This window comes from Rhinolophus sinicus, linkage group LG13 (genome assembly GCF_036562045.2).
Source record: "Rhinolophus sinicus isolate RSC01 linkage group LG13, ASM3656204v1, whole genome shotgun sequence".
NCBI classification, from domain to species: Eukaryota; Metazoa; Chordata; class Mammalia; order Chiroptera; family Rhinolophidae; genus Rhinolophus; species Rhinolophus sinicus.
The window spans coordinates 60498263-60519656 of record NC_133762.1 but is presented as its reverse complement, the minus strand read 5'-3'; the positions used below and the strand labels follow the sequence as shown (position 1 = coordinate 60519656).

At 46.3% G+C, this 21394-nt stretch overlaps 1 pseudogene; it reads right to left on the bottom strand.

The window, feature by feature from the left end:
• Window positions 1–17046: 17046 nt before the first annotated feature.
• Window positions 17047–21394, bottom strand: part of LOC109438470 (pre-B-cell leukemia transcription factor 2) — a 92075-nt pseudogene continuing 87727 nt past the window's right edge.

The following is a 21394-nucleotide window of genomic DNA, read 5'->3' as shown; positions in this document are numbered from 1 at the left end:
TCCTGCTTCTCACACAATGTGGCGATTCCCTGGGAGACGGGCTTCTCCTCTGTTAATAGTTCGTCTAGGTCACAGGGCGCAGTGTCCCGGTGGGTATGCGGAGAGCTTTTGATGTTCCAAAGCTCTTCCAGCTCCTGATTCAGAGCCCGTATGTCTCAGCAGTTCTGTTTACTCCTGCAGGGTTCCACCCAGATAGGTGGGGTCAGGGGCAGGGTAAGTTTTGAGAGGTGGCCCAGAGCAATGGCGGCGACCACCACCCCAGCGGTCCTGCTTCCACAGCTCCCTCCCCTTTGCCGGAACTAGTTGGGCTGTGAATTTGTGTCTGCGGCCCACAGTTCTCAAAACAGCAAATTTTCTGTTGTTTTGATCTGACACTGCTACTGTTTCGCTTCTATCACTGGGCAGGTGGGGGCGGGGCGAGCTCTGGGAGGGGTGGGAGGGGGCTTCTAGTCTCAGTGCCTAAGGCTCCGTTCTCTGCTCGGCAGTGCGGGCTTAAACCACCGTTTTCAGCCTTTTTCCCTCAGTCTTTTCTCCGAGGTCTCTGCCGTGAGTGTTGGGTGCAGTCGTGTTATATGCTGTCCCCTCAGCCCTGTGGCCACAAGCGGAGCCCTAGCAGTCCGAGTTCTTCCCTCTCCTGCAGCTGTGGTAGTTCCGGGAAGCAGCGAGCTAGGCGCACTAAGCTGGGTCTGCGTCCTGCGCCCGCGTGGCTCCGTCTTGGCGCACTTCTCCCTTTCCTCCTCCCTCCACTCGCGCGAATCTCCCACCTGTAGGTGATTTCAGTGGGTAGTGGGCCTCTTCGTCTTGCCTGTCTGCTGTGCAGGGAGTCCTTTGTGGAGTTTTTGTTGTTTGATTCGTTGTAAATTCCAGGGGAGCTTTACAGAGGCTCACCTCACGCCGCCATTTTTTGGGAAGTATCATCAGATTTTTCAAAAGAAACTCTGCAAGCCAGGAGAGAGTGGAACCAAATATTCAAACAATTGAAAGAGAGAAATTATGAGGCAAGAATAATATATCCAACAAAGATATCCTTCAGATATGAAGGAGGAATAAAGACCTTTCCAGACATACAGAAGCTGAGGGAATTTTCTAATACACGACTTGCACTACAAGAAATACTAAAGGAGCCTATTTGACCACCATCAACAGGGACAATTTGTGGAAACCAAACCACATAAAGGGGGAGAGTAAAGTCCTGAACCGGAATATGGGAATGGAGAAAGTAAATGTGCTGAAGAAATTGGAATACTCTAAATATCAACCTTTTTTTTTACGTAAACATAAGGGTAACCACTCTAAAAGACTGCAGAACTGAAATATATGCTGTAATAAAAGAAGAAACAGAGGGAAACATCATAGAATACCACCACACAGAAATAATAGGCAACCAAAAAGGGCAAAGAAACAATGGCGACGCAGCCTTACCAGAAAACTAAAGATAGAATGACAGGAAATCCTCACATATCAATAATCACCCTAAATGTAAATGGACTGAACTCACCAATAAAAAGGCACAGAGTAGCAGATTGGATCAAAAAACTAAACCCAACCATATGCGGTCTCCAAGAGACCCATCTCAGCTACAAGAACAAGCAGAGACTCAAAGTGAAAGGGTGGACATTGACACTCCAAGCAAATGGTATCCAGAGAAATTCAGGTGTAGCCATACTGATATCAGATGAAACAGACTTAAGGGTGAAAAAGGTAACAAGAGACAAAGATGGACATTTCATAATGGTAAAAGGGACTGTAGAAGAAGAAGACCTAACAGTCATCAATATTTATTCCCCCAATCAGGGAACACCGAAATATACCAAGCAACTACTAACAGAACTAAAGGGAGAAATTGACCAAAACACAATTATACTAGGGGACTTAAATACATCATTGACAGCTATGGATAGATCATCCAAACAGAAAATAAATAATGAAATAGCAGCCCTAAATGATACATTAGATGACATGGACATAATTGACATATATAGATCACTTCATCCTAAAACAGCAGACTACCCGTTTTTTTCTAGTGTACATGGAACATTCTCAAGGATAGACCATATATTGGGACATAAAATCAGCCTCAGCAAATTTAAGAAAATTGAAATCATACCCAGTATATTCTCTGATCACAAGGCTTTGAAATTGGATATCAACTGTAAAAAGAAAGCAGGAGAAAACACAAATACATGGAGATTAAACAGGAAACTTTTAAAGAATGATCAGGTCAAAGAAATAATTAAAGGAGAGGTCAAAAGACACATAGAAACAAATGACAATGAAAATATATCCTACCAAAATTTTTGGGATGCAGTGAAAGCAGTTTTAAGAGGGAAATTTATCTCATTAAAGGCCTATCTCAAGAAACAAGAAAAATCCCAAATAAATAACCTCATGTTACACCTTAAAGAACTAGAAAAAGAAGAACAAGTAAAACCCAAGGTCAGCAGAAGAAAGGAAATAATAAAAATTAGAGCAGAAATAAATGAAATAGAGAACAAAAAGACAATAGAAAAAATTAATGTGACAAAGAGCTGGTTCTTTGAAAAGATGAATAAAATTGACAAACCCTTGCTAATATCCGAAATATACAAGGAACTCATGGAACTCAACAACAAAAAATCAAACAACCCAATTGAAAAATGGCCAGACATTTCTCTGAAGAGGACATACAAATGGCAAATAGACATATGAAAAAGTGCTCAACATCACTAATCTTCAGAGAAATACAAATCAAAACCACAATGAGATATCACCTCACCCCAGTCAGAATGGCTATCATCAACAAGACAAATAGTAACAAGTGTTGGAGAGGCTGTGGAGAAAAAGGAACCCTCATTCACTGTTGGTGGGAATGCAGACTGGTGCAACCGTTATGGAAGGCAGTGTGGAGGTTCCTCAAAAAATTATGAATAGAATTACCACATGAACCAGCAATCCCTCTCCTGTGTATCTACCCAAAAAATGTGAAAACATTTATAGATAGAGACACGTGTGCTCCAATGTTCACTGCAGCTTTGTTTACGGTGGCCAAGACATGGAAACAGACAAAATGTCCTTCTATAGATGAATGGATTAAGAAGTTGTGGTATATATACACAATGGAATACTATTCGGCGGTAAGAAAAGATGATATAGGAACATTTGTGACAACATGGATGGATCTTGAGAGTATAATGCTGTGGGGACAGAGCCCCAGAATGTAGTTTACAGGCTCTCGGCCTCACGTGGAGGAGTGCTGGCTCGGGTAGTAGATGGCCGTCAGCTGTGGCTGATTGGCCGTCAGCTGTAGCCAGTTAGCCAATTAGCCGCCAATATAACTGCTGTGGCTACGCTAGCAGAGAGAGAGGAGAGTGAAAGAGAAGAAGAATGGGGGCTAGCAAGAAGATGGCAGCTGGGCTGGCAAGTGTGGATGGCGGTTTGCGGACAGTGTGGATCCAGCCTCCATTGAGAGTATAGTGCCTCCAGAGAGAATATAGTGGTATGACTCCCCTACCTATGGCTCCGTGGGTGTTCCTTTTTGGCCTCACCATATCCTGCGTTCTTGTATGGGGAGCGGGAGCAGAGACCCCGCAGGCCGCCCTGCACGACAAATGACGCAGCAAGCAGGGTCCCCCGCACAACAAATGCTAAGCGAAATAAGTCAGACAGTAAAAGCAGAGAACCATAAGATTTCACTGATATGTGGTATATAAACTGAGAACAACAAAAGAACAAGACAAACAAATGAGAAACAGAAACTCATAGACACAGATAATAGTTTAGTGGTTACCAGAGGGTAAGGGGGTGGGGGGTGGGATATGAGCATAAGGGGGATCAAATATATGGTGATGGAAGGAGAACTGACTCTGGGTGGTGAACACACAATGGGATTTATAGATGATGTAATACAGAATTGTACACCTGAAATCTATGTAATTTTACTAACAATTGTCACCCCAATAAATTAAAAAAAAAATCCTCTATAAAAAAAGGTCAAGGTGCACTGGGAGCTTTGCTGGGACATAATTCGTACCCTGATGGCCCCTAGATGAGGAGAGACAGACATTAGTTAATAAGTTAAAAGCAGTTCCTCCAGGGATGGGACTCAAATCCTATTTATCTTAATTTCACCCAGGGGTTAGGTATGGACTGCCCTGGAGGAGTGTTAAAACCCTTTTGGTCTCTGGGATAGTGTTTGTTTATCTAAGAGTTAGGTCTGGAATAGCTTGGGGGAATGTTGGGCTATAGTGATTACAGTTAACAAGCATTTAAGTAGTCATCTGAAGCAGGGGTGAGAAACATTTTGCGATTTATTCTAGCAACAATCTTTAGTTTCTGATTATGAAACTAATTTGAAGAGTGATTAAAACCAGGGGCTAAGGAGCTAAGAAAGAAACTAGGGGAAAGGAGACTTAAATTTTCTATAGTGAGAGGACTTAAAACTTTTATAGTGAGGGAGCTCTCCCATATCACCCTCACCCCTGCAAACCTGGTTCTGTTCTCAGACTTGCTTGGGTCTGACCAATCTCGAGTGAGCACAGAGAAGTCTGGAAACCAGGAGAACCTTTACAAAATATTTTGAGACGTTCAATAAGAGGGTAGGATCTGAGTTACTAACAAATAGGAAAGAAGGGTGTGGGGACAGAGCCCCAGAAAGCAGTTTCCAGGCTCTCGGCCTCACATAGACAGGTGCTGGCTCAGGTAGTAAATGGCCATCAACTGTGATTGCATGGCCATCAGCTGTGGCTAGTTGGCTGTCAGCTGTAACCAGTAAGCCATTGGCCACTAATATAACTGCTGTGGCTACGCTAGCAGAAAGAGAGAAGGATGGGGGCTAGCAAGAAGATGGCGGCTGGGCTGGCAAGCGTGGATGGCGGTTTGCGGACAGTGTGGATCCAGCCTCCAGTGAGAATATAGTGCCGCCAGAGAGAATATAGTGGTATGACTCCCCTACCTATGGCTCCGTGGGTGTTCCTTTTCGGCCTCACCATATCCTGCGTTATGTGGGGAGCGGGAGCAGAGACCCAGCATGGTCTCCCGCACGACAAATGGCGCAGCGAGCAGAGTCTCCCACATGACAAATGGCGCAGCGAGCAGGGTATGGTGCCGGCCAAAGCTCTCCGAAGGACGGTGGAGCAGTTTGTGTGTATGAACACTCAGTCTCAGGAAGACCAGGAGGAGCAGCTGCCGGAGAGCTGGACCCCCGTGGAGGGGTGGGAGGACGTGGACTGTTCTCCCACCAGCACAGGAAAAGCCATGCAGCTGCTAGAGAGATGGAGCCCTGTGGAGAGGTGGAAAGATGTGGACGGTTCCCCAACCAGCACAGGCCGGAGAAAGCGAAGGTTATTGCAGCCCTGTGGGCTGGGGAAGTTCCTGCTCAGGCAGCCTGCATGCAGGACTTATAGTCCCAGAAGGTAACACTGGCTGAGTCCTCCGTGGGAGATGAGGGTGAGGTCCAGGTCGTCCCTCACCCCCAGGACAGCCCTGGCGAATGACTATGGACTATGGGGAATTGCCTTCCGTCCCTAATTTAATGGACAGCTTGACTGTTTGCTTGGGAACATACCACCATGTAGTGGAACTGGGGGATATTTGCTTTTGTGTCTTGACTGGCCGCCATTGAGAATATGTAAGCACCTTGATTGTGAGTCGCTGTTGTTCCAGCAGGGTACCCTCAGAGGCCCAGAGAGAGTGGCAGTGCCCTGAGAGCCCTGGTCGAGCCCAGGAAGTGTGGCTGTGCCCACAGAGAGTGGCAGTGCCCTGAGAGCCCTGGCTGAGTCCAGGAAGTCTGGCTGAGCCCTGAAGATACCCTGGCTGTGCCCAGGAAGTCGGGCTGTTCCCAGAGGGAGAGTGGCAGTACCCTGAGAGCCCTGGCTGTGTCCAGGAAGTGTGGCTGTGCCCACAGAGAGTGGCAGTGCCCTGAGAGCCCTGGCTGAGTCCAGGAAGTCTGGCTGAGCCCTGAAGATACCCTGGCTGTGCCCAGGAAGTCGGGTTGTTCCCAGAGAGAGTGGCAGTGCCCTGAGAAACCCTGGCTGTGTCTGGGAAGACAGGTGGTATCCTAAGAAGTCCAGGAAGTCTGGCTGTGCCCAGAAGCACTGGTGGTGCCCTGAGAAATCCTAGCTGTGCCTGGGGAAACTAGTGGTACCCTAAGAAGTCCAGGAAGTCTGGCCATGCCCAGAAGTACTGGTGGTGCCCTGAGAAACCCTGGCTGTGTCCGGGAAGACAGTTGGTACCCTAAGAAGCCCAGGAAGTCTGGCTGTGCCCAGAAGTTTGGTGGTGCCCTGAGAAACCCTGGCTGTGTCCGGGAAGACAGGTGGTACCCTAAGAAGTCCAGGAAGTCTGGCTGTGCCCAGAAGCACTGGTGGTGCCCTGAGAAACCCTAGCTGTGCCCAGAGAGCCTGGCTGTGTAGGATATTGCATTCACCTCCAGGCTCCTCGCACAGGGCCCCTTGCGGAAGACGCTTGTCGCGTAGATTGTGAGGCGAGAGCCTGTAGGGGTGGAGTGTGGGGACAGAGCCCCAGAAAGCAGTTTCCAGGCTCTCGGCCTCACATAGACAGGTGCTGGCTCAGGTAGTAAATGGCCATCAACTGTGATTGCATGGCCATCAGCTGTGGCTAGTTGGCCGTCAGCTGTAACCAGTAAGCCATTGGCCACTAATATAACTGCTGTGGCTACGCTAGCAGAGAGAGAGAAGAATGGGGCTAGCAAGGAGATGGCGGCTGGGCTGGCAAGCGTGGATGGCGGTTTGTGGACAGTGTGGATCCAGCCTCCAGTGAGAGTATAGTGCCGCCAGAGAGAATATAGTGGTATGACTCCCCTACCTATGGCTCCGTGGGTGTTCCTTTTCGGCCTCACCATATCCTGCGTTATGTGGGGAGCGGGAGCAGAGACCCAGCAGGGTCTCCCGCATGACAAATGGCGCAGCGAGCAGGGTCTCCCACATGACAAAGGGTCAACCTGACCTAGTTAAAATTGTTATAAAATAAACACAATACCTTTTCCTCAGGTCAAACAATGCCCACAGGAGGAGCTTGGCAGCTGAGAAGAGTGAAATCAATGAAGGAACCAAAAAACCCAAGCACTTGATCCTTACTTCTTTCCTTCTTTCTTTCCTTCCTTCCTTCCTTCCTTCCTTCCTTCCTTCCTTCCTTCCTTCCTTCCTTCCTTCCTTCCTTCCTTCCTTCCATCCTTCCGTAGACAAAAATGGGGCTGTTAAGCCATATTTAGGCTGGGAGCGGCAACTTTATCTTAAAAGCCATCTTGTCTTGATCCTGTCTTGCTTTATCTCCTAGGGGCCTGTGATCAGTGGGCCTGGGAAGTATGGACGACAACCTGGGGCCAGGGTGTGGAGCTGGAGGGCTTGGTCCTGCCCTGAAATGCTTTGTCAATGAAAATCCCCTGAAGCATTGAAGGGGAAACAGCCTTGTCTACCCCCTCCTATAAAACTCCATACCCCTCTTTACTCGGGGAGGTTATGGTCTTTTCCTTCTGCTCTAGCCTGACCTCCCGTAGCTCAAACATGCCAAATAAATTCTGATAGACCAATCTTGGTCATCCACGACTCATTCCTCCAGCCATGCCTAACAATTTGGTGGCCATACTGGAAGCCGCCTTCATCTATCCTTCTGTGGATGACTTAGGTAAGACTTCCCTCTTTCACCCTTCTGCTCGGTCAGATTTGCCCTCCACCGTACATGAGGGAACCAACAGTGGGATGCCCTGCCATTTTCCCTTGTCCTTAATTAAGGGGGTCTAGACTTTACCTTCTTTTGCCCCTCTATTCTCTCCCTTCATTACTATGGGCTCCGACTCCTGCTCTTAACCCAAGGACTCTCCTTTGGGGATCCTCTTGGGCCACATTAAGAGAGGACTCTATCTCATTTTTTAGGCTAAACACCTTATTTCCTTTACAACTGTGGCCTGGCCACGATATAAGCTTGATAATGGATTACACTGGCCACCTCCCGGAACTCTTGACCTTGATATTTTCCGAGATTTAGACAACCATCTCAGCCGGCAGGGTAAATGGAGTGAGGTCCCCGATCTCCTGGCTTTCTTTGAGCTGTATTGTGACATGTCCCATTTCCCACCAAAGGGCAAATAACGCCTCTTAGGTTCAGCATCAACCTCTTCTCCCTCTGCTCCGGATCCCCCTGATGTTTCCTCTCCTCCCCGACCTCTGCTAGTTCAACTTCCTCCACCGTATCGACTCGCTGCCTCAACGTCACCACCTGATACTGCCTGCTCCTGACCTTTCTTCCCCTCCTCATACCCGATCCTGGCCACCTTATGCACCCCTAGACATCCAGATGCCTCTCAGTGCTGAAGGTCCTGTTAGGGTCCATGTCCCTTTCTTGATGACGGACCTGAGTCAGACTGAATCCAAGCTGGGCTTCTTTTCTTCTGGTTCCTCCCGCTTTACTAAAGAGTTCAAATACCTTATCCTTAGCTATGACCTTACTTGGCGGGAAATCTGTTATTCTCTCCACATGTACTAACTCTGAAAGGGATCGTATCATTTGAAAAGCTAGGGAAATAGCAAACTCCATGCATCGCCAAAATAATGGCACCTATCCCCGTGGGGAGACAGCCATTCCTACCCAGGATCCTAACTGGAATTACCAGACTCACCGCCAGCCCAACCCTGACTGCCTAAAGAGACCATATGGTTAATTGTCTCCTTCAGGGCATGAAGGCAGCCATTTAGAAAGGGGTCAATTATGAAAAAGTAGGGAAGTCTACCAGGACTGCCATGAGAACCCCCCTGTTTTTTTCTCCCGCCTTTCAGAAGCCCTACAAACCTATGGTAACATTAATCCTGACTCTCCGGATGGCAGATGCATTTCATCTCCCAGTCGGCCCCTGATATTCACAGGAAGCTGCTGAAACAAGAGAAGGGTCCTCACACACCCCAAACAGATCTTTTAGAACTGGCCTTTAAGGTCTTAAACAATCGAAGAAAGGAGCGTAGACAGGCCCATACCCAGGCCTTAGAGATGGTTGCTGCTGCAATTTCCCAGGCTGTTAGGCTGAGCTGGACCCAAAGGAAAGAACTGGGACCCCAATGTTCTGCACAGCCTAATCAACCAGCTACCTGCTTTAAATGTGGCCTTGGGACACTGGAGTTGCTCTTGCCCTAACCCAAGGCCTCCTACTAAGTCTTCCCCCCTATGTGGCCATGGGGGCCACTGGAAGTCAGATTGCCCTCCAGCCCCTTAAGACTCAGGAACATCCACTTCCCGGCCCTGGCCAGACACCACGCCTGCCACGGCATCAGCAGATGGAACTAACCTTTCCCTCCTGCGGATCCTCGGCACCGATGAAGAATGAAGGGGTCCAGTCTTGTTACAGACCTCCACCTCCACCATATGCATGACGGAGCCACGGGTAACTCTCCTAGTTGCCGGTAAGGCCATTTCTTTCCTTCTAGACATGGGGGCCACTTATTCGGCACTACCTGAATTTTTGGGCAAATTCTCTCTCTCTCTCTCTCTCTCTCATCTCGATTGTGGGGGCCGCTGGGATACTTTCTCACCCCATGGTTACCCCACCCCTTTTATGCTCCCTAGAGGGACACCCTTTCAAGATTCTCCGCCTTGCTTCTTTCCCTTACTTCCGTTGTACACTGCAGGGGCCACCAAAGGGGCTCTGGCCTTGTTGCCATTGGTAACAACAAGGCTGATATGCAGGCACGCCTGGCCACCCTCCTCTGTTGTCTAGAGCCTGATACCAGTCAGGGAGGCATTTGGGAGGGCCCCTGGCTAACCGGAAAAACCACCCGGACTATCCACGTCCCTCCTCCCTATTGTCTTTTTCTGCCTCTGCAGCACCCCTCCCCCTCACCCCCTCCAACTTTCCTCAGCCCATTTTGCTTCCCTTACTTAGGTAAATCTTCCCTCTTTCACCCTCCAACTTGGTCAGATTTTCCATCCGATACAAGACCTAGCGCTAGGCCTGACCATATCCCGGGGCCAGGCCCCACAGTCAGCATTCGGCAGGGATGCCTGCCCCATTCTGCACCCTTCCCCTCCATGGGACCTCAGGAAACTGACAGTGGGACGCCCTGCCATTTTCCCTTGTCCTCTGGGTGATTAAGAGGGTCTAGAAATTACCTCCTTTTGCCCCCTATCCTTTATCCTACACTTCTCTGATATCTCCCCTGCCTTGGACATGGGGACTGGGAAGACAATTTTTTTTTAAATTTATTGGGGTGACAATTGTTAGTAAAATTACATAGATTTCAGGTGTACAATTCTGTAGTACATCATCTATAAATCCCATTGTGTGTTCACCACCCAGAGTCAGTTCTCCTTCCATCACCATATGTTTGATCCCCCTTACCCTCATCTCACACCTCCCATCCCCCTTACCCTCTGGTAACCACTAAACTATTGTCTGTGTCTATGAGTTTCTGTTTCTCATTTGTTTGTCTTGTTCTTTTGTTGTTTTTGGTTTATATACCACATATCAGTGAAATCATATGGTTCTCTGCTTTTTCTGTCTGACTTATTTTGCTCAGCATTACACTCTCAAGATCCATCCATGTTGTCACAAATGTTCCTATATCATCTTTTCTTACCGCCGAATAGTATTCCATTGTGTATATATACCACAACTTCTTAATTCATTCATCTATCGAAGGACATTTTGGCTGTTTCCATGTCTTGGCCACTGTAAACAAAGCTGCAATGAACATTGGAGCACACGTGTCTCTATCTATAAATGTTTTCAGATTTTTTGGGTAGATACCCAGGAGAGGGATTGCTGGGTCATATGGCAAGTCTATTCGTAATTTTTTGAGGAACCTCCGCACTGCCTTCCATAATGGCTGCACCAGTCTGCATTCCCACCAACAGTGTACGAGGGTTCCTTTTTCTCCACAGACTCTCCAACATTTGTTACTATTTGTTTTGTTGATGATAGCCATTCTGACTGGGGTGAGGTGATATCTCACTGTGGTTTTGATTTGCATTTCTCTGATGATTAGTGATGTTGAGCATTTTTTCATATGTCTATTTGCCATTTGTATGTCCTCTTTGGAGAAATGTCTCTTCAAGTCCTCTGCCCATTTTTCAATAGGGTAGTTTGTTTTTTTGTTGTTGAGTTGCATGAGTTCCTTGTATATTCTGGATATTAGCCCATTATCGGAGGCACAGTTTGCAAATATCTTCTCCCATTCAGTTGGTTGTCTCTTTATTTTGTCGATGGTTTCTTTTGCTGTGCAGAAGCTTTTAAGTTTCATATAGTCCCATTTGTTTATTTTAGCTTTTACTTCCATTGCCTTTGGAGTCAAATTCATAAAATACTCTTTGAACCCAAGGTCCGTAAGTTTAGTACCTATGTTTTCTTCTATGTAGTTTATTGTGTCAGGTCTTATGCTTAAGTCTTTGATCCATTTTGAATTAACTTTGGTACATGGTGACAAATAGCAGTCCAGTTTCATTCTTTTGCACGTGGCTATCCAATTCTCCCAGCACCATTTATTGAAGAGGCTGTCTTTGCTCCATTGTATGTTTTTAGCTTCTTTGTCAAAAATTATCTGTCCATATTTATGTGGTTTTATTTCTGGGTTCTCAATTCTATTCCATTGGTCTATGTGTCTGTTTTTCTGCCAATACCATGCTGTTTTGATTATTGTAGCCCTGTAGTACAAGCCAAAGTCAGGAAGTGTGATACCTCCATTATTGTTCTTTTTTCTTAAGATTGCTTTGGCTATTTGGGGTCTTTTGTGGTTCCAAACAAATCTGATGTTTTTGTTCTATTTCTTTAAAATATGCCATTGGGATTTTGATAGGGATTGCATTGAATCTGTATATTGCTTTGGGTAATATGGCCATTTTAACTATGTTGATTCTTCCAATCCATGAGCACAGAATGTCTTTCCATTTCTTTGTGTCTTCTTCAATTTCCTTAAAAAATGTTTTATAATTTTCAGCATATAGGTCTTTCACATCCTTTGTTAAGTTTATTCCTAGGTATTTTATTCTTTTTGTTGCAATTGCAAAATGAATTGTTTTTTGTATTTCTTTTTCTGAGGTTTCATTGTTATTATATAGGAAAGCAATGGACTTTTGTACGTTGATTTTGCAGCCAGCAACTTTACTGTATTCGTTGATTGTTTCTAATAGCTTTTTGGTGGAGTATTTAGGGTTTTCTATATATAGCATCATGTCATCTGCAAAGAGTGATAATTTAACTTCTTCAGTCCCAATTTGGATGCCTTTTATTTCTTTCTCTTGCCTGATTGCTCTGGCAAGGACTTCCAACACTATGTTGAAAAGCAGAGGTGATAGGGGACAGCCCTGTCGTGTTCCTGAACGTAGAGCAAAGGGCTTCAGTTTTTCACCATTAATTATGAGATTAGCAGAGGGCTTGTCATATATGGCCTTTATTATGTTAAGGTATTTTCCTTCTATACCCAATTTATTAAGTGTTTTAATCATAAATGGATGTTGTATCTTGTCAAATGCTTTTTCTGCATCAGTTGATATAATCATATGATTTTTGTCCTTTACTTTGTTTATGTATTGTATCACATTGATGGATTTGCGGATGTTGAACCACCCTAGTGCCCCGGGGATGAACACCACTTGGTTGTAATTAATAATTTTTTTAATGCATTGTTTTATTCGATTTGCTAGAATCTTATTTAGGATTTGCATCTTTATTCATCAGAGATATTGGTATGTAGTTTTTGTGCATGTGTGTGTGTTGTCCTTACCAGGTTTTGGTATCAGGGTAATGTTGGCCTCATAAAATGAGTTAGGGAGTACTATCTCTTCTTCAATTTTTTGGAAGAGTTTGAGCAGGATTGGTATTAGATCCTCTTTGAAGGTTGGTAGAATTCACTAGTGAAGCCATCTGGTCCAGGACTTTTGCTTTTGGGAAGGTTTTGGATGACTGATTCAACTTTGTTACTGGTGATCGGTCTGTTTAGATTTTCCGGTTCTTCATGGTTCAGCCTTGGAAGGCTATATGTTTCTAAGAACTTGTCCATTTCTTCTAGTTTATTGAATTTGGTGGCATAGAGTCCTTCATAGTATTCTTGGATGTTCCTTTGTATTTCTGTGGTGTCCATGATAACTTCCCCTTTTTCGTAATTAGTGTCTTCTCTCTTTTTATCTTAGTGAATCTAGCCAAGGGTTTGTCAATTTTGTTACTCTTTTCAAAGAACCAGCTTTTTGTCACATAGATTTTTTCTATTGTCTTTTTGTTCTCTATTTCATTTACTTCTGTTCTGATTTTTGTTATTTCCTTTCTTCTGCTGACCTTGGGTTTCACTTGTTCTTCCTTTTCTAGTTCTTTAAGGTATAACATGAGGTTATTTATTTGGGAGTTTTTTTGTTCCTGGAGATAGGCCTGTAATGAGAGAAATTTCCCTCTTAAAACTGGTTTTGTTTCTCATTTGTTTGTCTTGTTCTTTTGTTGCTTTTGGTTTATATAACACATATCAGTGAAATCACATGGTTCTTTGCTGGGTGATGAACACACAATGGGATTTATAGATGATGTAATACAGAATTGTACACCTGAAATCTATGTAATTTTACTAACAATTGTCACCTCAATAAATTTAATAAAAACAACAACAACAACAAAAAAAAAAAACTGCTTTTGCTGCATCCCCAAAATTTTGGTAGGATATATTTTCATTGTCATTTGTTTCTACGTATCTTTTGATCTCTCCTCTAATTTCTTCTTTGACCCAGTCCTTCTTTAAAAGTATGTTGTTTAATCTCCATGTATTTGTGTTTTTTCCTTCTTTCTTTTTGCAGTTGATATCCAATTTCAAAGCCTTGTGATCAGAGAATATGCATGGTATGATTTCAATCTTCTTAAATTTGCTGAGGCTGATTTTATGTCCCAATATATGGTCTATCCTTGAGAATGTTCCGTGTACACTAGAAAAGAATGTATAGTCTGATGTTTTAGGATGAAGTGCTCTATAAATGTCAATTATGTCCATTTCATCTAATGTGTCATTTAGGGCTGCTATTTCATTATTTATTTTCTGTTTGGATGATCTATCCATAGCTGTCAATGATGTATTTAAGTCCCCTAGTATAATTGTGTTTTGGTCAATTTCTCCCTTTAGTTCTGTTAGTAGTTGCTTGGTATATTTCGGTGCTCCCTGATTGGGGGCATAAATATTGATGACTGTTATGTCTTCTTGTTGTACAGTCCCCTTCACCATTATGAAATGTCCATCTTTGTCTCTTGTTATCTTTTTCACCTTGAAGTCTGTTTCATCTGATATCATTATGGCTACACCTGATTTTCTCTGGGTACCATTTGCTTGGAGTGTCAATTTCCACCCTTTCACTTTGAGTCTATGCTTGTCCTTGTAGCTGAGATGTGTCTCTTGGAGACAGCATATGGTTGGGTTTAGTTTTTGATCCAATCTTCTATTCTGTGTCTTTTTATTGGTGAGTTCAGTCCATTTACAGTTAGGATGATTATTGATATGTGAGGATTTCCTGTCATTCTATCTTTAGTTTTCTGGTAAGGCTGTGTCTCCATTGTTTCTTTGCCTTTTTTTGTTGTCTATTATTTCTGTGTGGTGGTATTCTATGATGTTTCCCTCTGTTTCTTCTTTTATTACAGTATATGTTTCAGTTCTGGTTTTTTTTTTGAGTGGTTACCCTTAAGTTTATGTAAAAGAAAGTTTGATATTTAGAATATTCTATTTTCTTCAGCACGCTTACTTTCTCCATTCCTGTATTCCGGTTCAGGCCTTACTCTCCCACTTTTTGAGTTTTGGTTACCACAAATTGTCCCTTTGATGGTGGTCGAATAGCCTCCTTTAGTGTTTCTTGTAGTGCAGACCGTGTATTAGAAAATTCCCTCAGCTTCTGTATGTCTGGAAAGGTCTTTATTCCTCCTTCATATCTAAAGGATATCTTTGCTGGATATTTTATTCTTGGCTCATGGTTTCTCTCTTTCAATGGTTTGAATATTTGGTTCCACTCCCTCCTGGCTTGTAGAGTTTCTGCTGAAAAATCTGATGATAATCTAATGGGCTTTACTTTGTAAGTTATTGTCTTCTTTTCCCTGGCTGCCTTGAGGATTCTTTCTTTGTCGTTGATTTTAGACCGCTTCAATACAATGTGCCTTGGAGAAGGCCTGTTGGGATTGAGGTAATTAGGTGTTCTATTTGCTTCTTGGATTTGTGGATCCAGTTCTGTCCACAAGTTTGGGAAGTTCTCATCGAAGATTTGTTTGAATATATTCTCTGTTCCCTTCTCTCTTTCTTCTCCTTCTGGTATGCCCATTATTCTTATATTGCTCTTTCCGATGGAGTCAGGAAGTTCTTGTAGAGTTCTTTCATTTCTTTGAAGTCTCAAGTCTCTTTCTTCTTCCATCTGTGTAATTTCCAGGTTTCTATCTTTGATGTCACTGATTCTTTCCTCCGTCTGGTCAACTCTACTACCTAAGCTGGTTATTTCATTCTTCATTTCTTCTATTGAGTTCTTAATCTCCAGAAATTCTATTTGGTTCTTTTTAAAAATTTCTAACTCTTTCATAAAATGCTCATGTTTTTCTTTGATTGTGTTTCTGAGTTCATTTAACTGCCTATCTGTGTTTTCTTGCATCTCGTTGAGTTTTTTCAGAACTGCAATCTTGAATTCTCTGTCATTTAAGTCACATATTTCTGTATCTTTAAGTGCCTTTTCTGGAGATTTTTCACTTTCTTTCTGAGCTATCTTGTTGCCTTGGTTATTCATGGCAATTACTGGTTTACTATTTCTCTTCCTAGACATCTACAGGAGTGGCTTCTGCAACAGGTTGATAGGAAGCGGTCTTTCTTTTGTTTTCCAGTACTTGTTGGTAGAAGGTTTTATTTTTTCTCCAACTGCAGCTTACATTTCTTCTTCCATATGGTACTGCTATGTTTTCTCTGCACTATTCCAGCTTCTCACACAATGAGGTGATTCCCTGGGAGATGGGCTTCTCCTCTGTTAATAGTTCCTCTAGGTCACAGGGCGCAGTGTCCCGGTGGGTATGCGGAGAGCTTTTGATGTTCCAAAGCTTTTACAGCTCCAGATTCAGAGCTCGTATGTTTCAGCAGTTCTGTTTACTCCTGTAGGGATCCACCTAGATAGGTGGGGCCAGGGGCGGGGTGAGTTGTGAGAGGTGGCCCAGAGCAATGGCGGCGACCACCACCACAGCCGGTCCTGTTTCCACAGCTCCCTTTCCTTTGCCGGAACTAGTTGGGCTGTGAATTTGTGTCTGTGGTCCACAGTTCTCAGAACAGCAAAGATTCTGTTCTTTTGATCTGACACAGCTACTGTTCCGCTTCTAGCACCGGGCAGGTGGGGGCGGGGCGAGTGTTGGGAGGGTAGGGAGGGAGCGGAAGGCTGGTGTCTTTACAGATGCCAGAGCAGATAAGGGGTGGGGGAAGGAGAGTGGTCGAAACCAGACCAAGCAAGGGAGAGAAACAGAATAGTTGTATAAGTGTGTATGAGACAGAGAGAGAGAGAGAGAGAGAGGTCTGAAAAATAGGAATCTGGGTGTGTGTGTTTCTGTGTAAGAAAGGGGAAGAGAAAAAAGCCTGAAAGAAAGGATAAAAAGGGAGACAGACCCCACTTTCCCCTGAAAAGACCCCAATCTCACTGCCATGTGGTCAGCACCCACAGAACCGAGAGTCTGGTTGGGGAGGGTAAAACACCACTTTCCATTCTCTGTTTGTGCTTCTCCTGTGTCTGGGGTTTGTCTTCTGGATGCCTGCATCCTCTTCAAGAGTCACCTCATGAGCCCCCACCCCTGTGGCTCTGAGAGGCGAGACAGTTTGAAGTGTCAGAATGAACACTCTTTGGTCCCTCTGTTGAGGATATCATTAAGGACAAAATTATAGCCTCCTGCCTGCCACCTTTTGCCGTCATTTCCCGAGGGCTGTGCCTCTGGGCTCCCCGAGTTATCCCTATAGCCCCCAGCCCCATGGAGTTTCAGAGTGAATCCACTTGGGGAGCAGATTAGAAATCTCCATTGAGCTTGTTTATCCCCCGAAACATGTCTCCAGATCTTGAGAGATTGAAAAAGCCACCAGAGCATGCAGAGGAAAGGGGGTGTCAGGGAGCTGCTGTAACTGTGGCCCCCCCTGGGAGACTGACATGGTGGTCTGGACTGCGTACATAGATGTTTGCCTCCTTCCGGAACTTTCCAATGTTTTTCTTACAGCAAATCTGCTTGGTGACGCCACACTTCTTTGTAAGCTCCTCCTTAGCCTCCTCACTAGGATATGGGTTACTCAGGCGGGAGTAGAAACGCTCATTTAGGACCTCAGTGGCCTGTTTGCTGAAGTTGTAACATTTTCATATGGAATCCAGGAAGTGGGAACCCAGGATCATCTGGATGATGCTGAACTTTTAATGGATGATATTCACCACACCCTCCATCTCCTTGGGTGCGACAGGCCGTGTGTGGCTCTGCCCCCTCAGTAGGTTCATGACATGGGTCATGAACTCGTTACATGCCGCCTTATACTTCTTCAGCTCTGAGTGGTAGATATGGCATCTCTGGGCAACTTTGCTGTGATAATCCAAGTGTTTGATGGAGTTGTCAGGGGAACCACCACTCCCAGAAGCTGCAACTGGAAACCCTCCACCCCTCATTTCTTAGGCCCAGCCACACTGTCTGCCAGAAGGGTCTTATCTAAGCACATCAATTGTGGGTCCACAAGCTGCCTCCTGGAAGCTTTGAAAGCTAAGGCTGGTTTTCTCCTTGATTTTATGCAGGACGCTTAAAAAAGCATTTGGTGGCAGTTCAGGGCATGTGTTTGGACTGAGACCAGGGTGTTCCAAGATTTGTGACTGAGAAGCCACAAGTCCAAAGAACACACCAGGTGGCTGAATGCAGAACATAGGTTTATTGAGACTTACAGACAGGAGAGACTCTCTGGTGGTGGCAGGCCAGAGGGATACACTCTGCACACAAGCAGAGAAGAAGCAAGATTATATAGGCACAGCAAAACAAAGAGCGTTCCATGCAAGAAATCATGCGGCAGGCCCTACAGGCCTGCTTTCATGCACACAGTGTCCTGAGTAGCCGGAGACCTTGACTGCTGCCAGCTTATCTGCCTGTGAGCCAGGTCCCGATAGCATGGTTCTTGGCCTGGGCCTCATTCAGGTCCTGGTTGGTGATGGCCATTATCTGCTGAAGAATGTCCCTGATGTCTTGCTTCCCTTGGCCTCCAGGGACCCCTCACACCACTATTCCCACTGGGGTCTCTGCCTCTGGGAGGTTTGCCAGGACTCCAGGCTCACCACCCACAAATCCCGGGATCCCTTAGGCCCCTCCTGGAGGGGGTGGCCCCAATAGCTGCTCATCCATATTTGGGGGGGTTCCTGAGATCCCCTCCATGCTCCGCCCCTCCCCCCACCTGGTTACTAATCCCTCCAAACTCACTGAGGCTGCTCCTTTCACCCAATCACCACCCATCTTTCCCTTTCCCAACTCCCCTTAGGGGGGTTCACGCTGGCCATGAAGGGATATCTGGAGTATCAGTGAGACAGGTAGTACCAGGTAGACACAGGGAGGTCCCTGGTAGAATAAACATAAGACAGACATATTCTGAGACTTCAGGTTTTGAAATCACTCCTTCTCTCCAGGACAAAATGCAATAGTGCTTTGAGGTTAATTATAAAATTCCTTTTGGCCTGACAAACGGAGCAGATCTCACAGATAGGAGTGGGTTATTTTGCTAATTCCTTGGGGATGGGCAAACAGAACAAACTTGGGAGACTAATTTCATTAGAAGGTGACTGTCCTCTTCCCCAAAGAGACAAGGGAAGGCATAAAAGTAAGAACTTTTGCATCAGTCACTGGGCACCCCCATTCAGGATCCCCTCCCGCTCAGGAGCTGTGACCCTTTGCTTTCAATAAACTACCCTCTTAAAAACAAACAAACAAAAAAAACCAAACAACAACAACAAAAAACTCTTCACCTCTCCTTGGTCTGTGTGTGGGGACAGAGTCCCAGAGAGCAGTTTCCAGGCTCTCAGCCTCGCGTGGGGGGTGCTGACTCAGGTGGTGGTTGGCCATGAGCTGTAGCCGGTTGGCCAATCGGCTGCTGATGTAACTGCCATGACTGCGTTGGTTGGTTGGTGGGGTTGGCAGGTAGAAGAAAAGCAGATGGTGGGTTGTAGATCATGTGGATCCTACTTCATGTGTCTCGCCGGTTGCCAGCGAGACTACAGTGGTATGACTCCCCTATCCATGGCTCCGTGGTTGTTCCTTTTTGGCCTCACCATATCCTGCGTTCTTATGTGGGGAACAGGAGCTGAGGGCCCGCATGACACATGGCGCAGCGAGCAGGGTGTGGTGTCGGCCAAAACTCTCTGAAAGGTAATGGAGCAGCTTATACGTATGAAAGCTCAATTTCAGGAAGCCTGTGAGGAGCAGCACTGGGAACAGGAGGTGCAATCCTTTGGCAGAAATGTTACACCTCAGTGAATTGGTGGGTCTCTCAAGCCTCCGGAAGGCACTCCACCCTGTTGGCTGTGGCGGGTGTCACCTTCCTTTTGGTGGTCCGCTGATGCCATGGGCTCCTAGAGCTGTGGGCATCTGACGCCAAGCCCTCCACCGAATCAGACACCTGGCACAGTGAGCAGGATTCCGACCAAGTAGGAATGGAGTCTGACTCTGGGCAGGAGGACATGTGGCCCCCACACAGTGTGTGGTACCCAGATGCCACTGTTCTCAGGAGCTGGACCCCCAAGGAAGGGTGGGAGGACATGGATGGCCCTCCGGCCAACATGGAGAGGGCCCTGCAGGTTCTAGCTGAGCAGTTGCCGGAGAAGGCAAAGGGTACAGCTTGCCATGTGGGCTGGATGTTCCTCACTGCTTTGCGTCGTAACATGGAGGACGCGCTTAATGAAATAGCTCATGGGCAGGACCAGGAGCCCCGAGGGCAAGCGCTGGAAGCTCGGGACTGCTGGTTGGAGGAGGTTCTCACCGCGGTGCATCATAACTCGGAGGAAGCACTTGCTGGAATAGCCCAGGTGTGGGACCAGGTGTCCCGGTGGGAGGTGCTGGAAGTTCGGGTCCGCTTGTTAGAGGAAGAGCCCCTCAGTGGAGACTCTGAGGCAGAGGCGGACATTGCCAGTGGAGACAATGTAGCTCCCAACCCCCAAGCCCGGCCCATTATGAAGCAAAAGGTAAGGCATGAACAACATTTGGGCCCCCGGGGCATTGCTGCCGGTAACCCAGCTGTGACCGAGTTCACAACCTACACCCCTTACACTCCCACTGAGTTGCAGGAGCTGTGGAGGCAGTACAGACAGTGCCCTGGAGAGCCAGTCTCGGCTTGGCTACTACGTTTATGGGATGCGGGGGCAGACAGCATTCTCTGCTCCCCAAGTGAAATGGAAAAGCTAGCCTCCGTGACAGGGCATCTGTCCCTGAGACAAAGGTTACAGAATTGCCATAGGTTGGCCCAAGACCAGGGCAACCACACTCTAATGGAGTTGCTCACCGCTGCGGTACGCACAGTATGGGACAGGCTGGCGAGATGCCAGACACGGTGAGTAAATGACAATCATACACTGAACTTACTCAAATCATCTGTGAAATGGGTATGAGACTGTCCTGCGGAGCGGCCTGTGGGGTCTCAGCTCCTGCTCCCCACATAAGAACGCAGGATACGGCTAGGCCAAAAAGGAACACCCACGGAGCCATACGTCGGGGAGTCATACCACTATAGTCTCACTGGAGGTTGGATTCACACGACATGCAAATTGCCGTCCACTTCTCTCTGCCAACCAACTCGCTATCTGCAATCTGCGCCTGCTAGCTCAGCCACCATCTTCTTGTTAGCCCCCATTTTCTGTGAGTGTAGCCTCGGCGGTTATATTAGTGGCCAATGGCTCACTGGTTACAGCTGACAGCCAACTAGCCACAGCTGATGGCCATTCAATCACAGTTGATGGCCACTTACTACCTGAGCCAGCCCTTTTCCACATGAGGCCGAGAGCCTGGAAACTGCACTCCTGGCTCTGTCCCCACACTCCACCCCTAGAGGGTCTCAGTTCACAATCTACGTGACAAGTGTTTTCCGCAAGGGGCCCTGTGCGAGAAGCCTGGAGGTAAATGCAATATCCTGGACACAGCCAGGCTCTCTGGGCACAGCCAGGGTTACTCAGGACACCACCAGTCCTTCTGGGCACAGCCAGACTTCCCGAGCACAGCCAAGGCCTCACAGGGCACTGCCACTCTCTCTGGGCGCAGCAGACTTCCTGGACACAGCTAGGGCCTCTCAGGGCACTGCCACTCTCTCTGTGCACAGCCAGACTTCCTGGGCACTGCAGAGACATGCTATCTTCAACTCTAATATGTGGGGGCCAGATGACGAGTGTTTTACAACCAAGTGCTTTACAACCAAGGATCCCTGCAAGTGCTTTTGGATCCTGGGTTGCCATT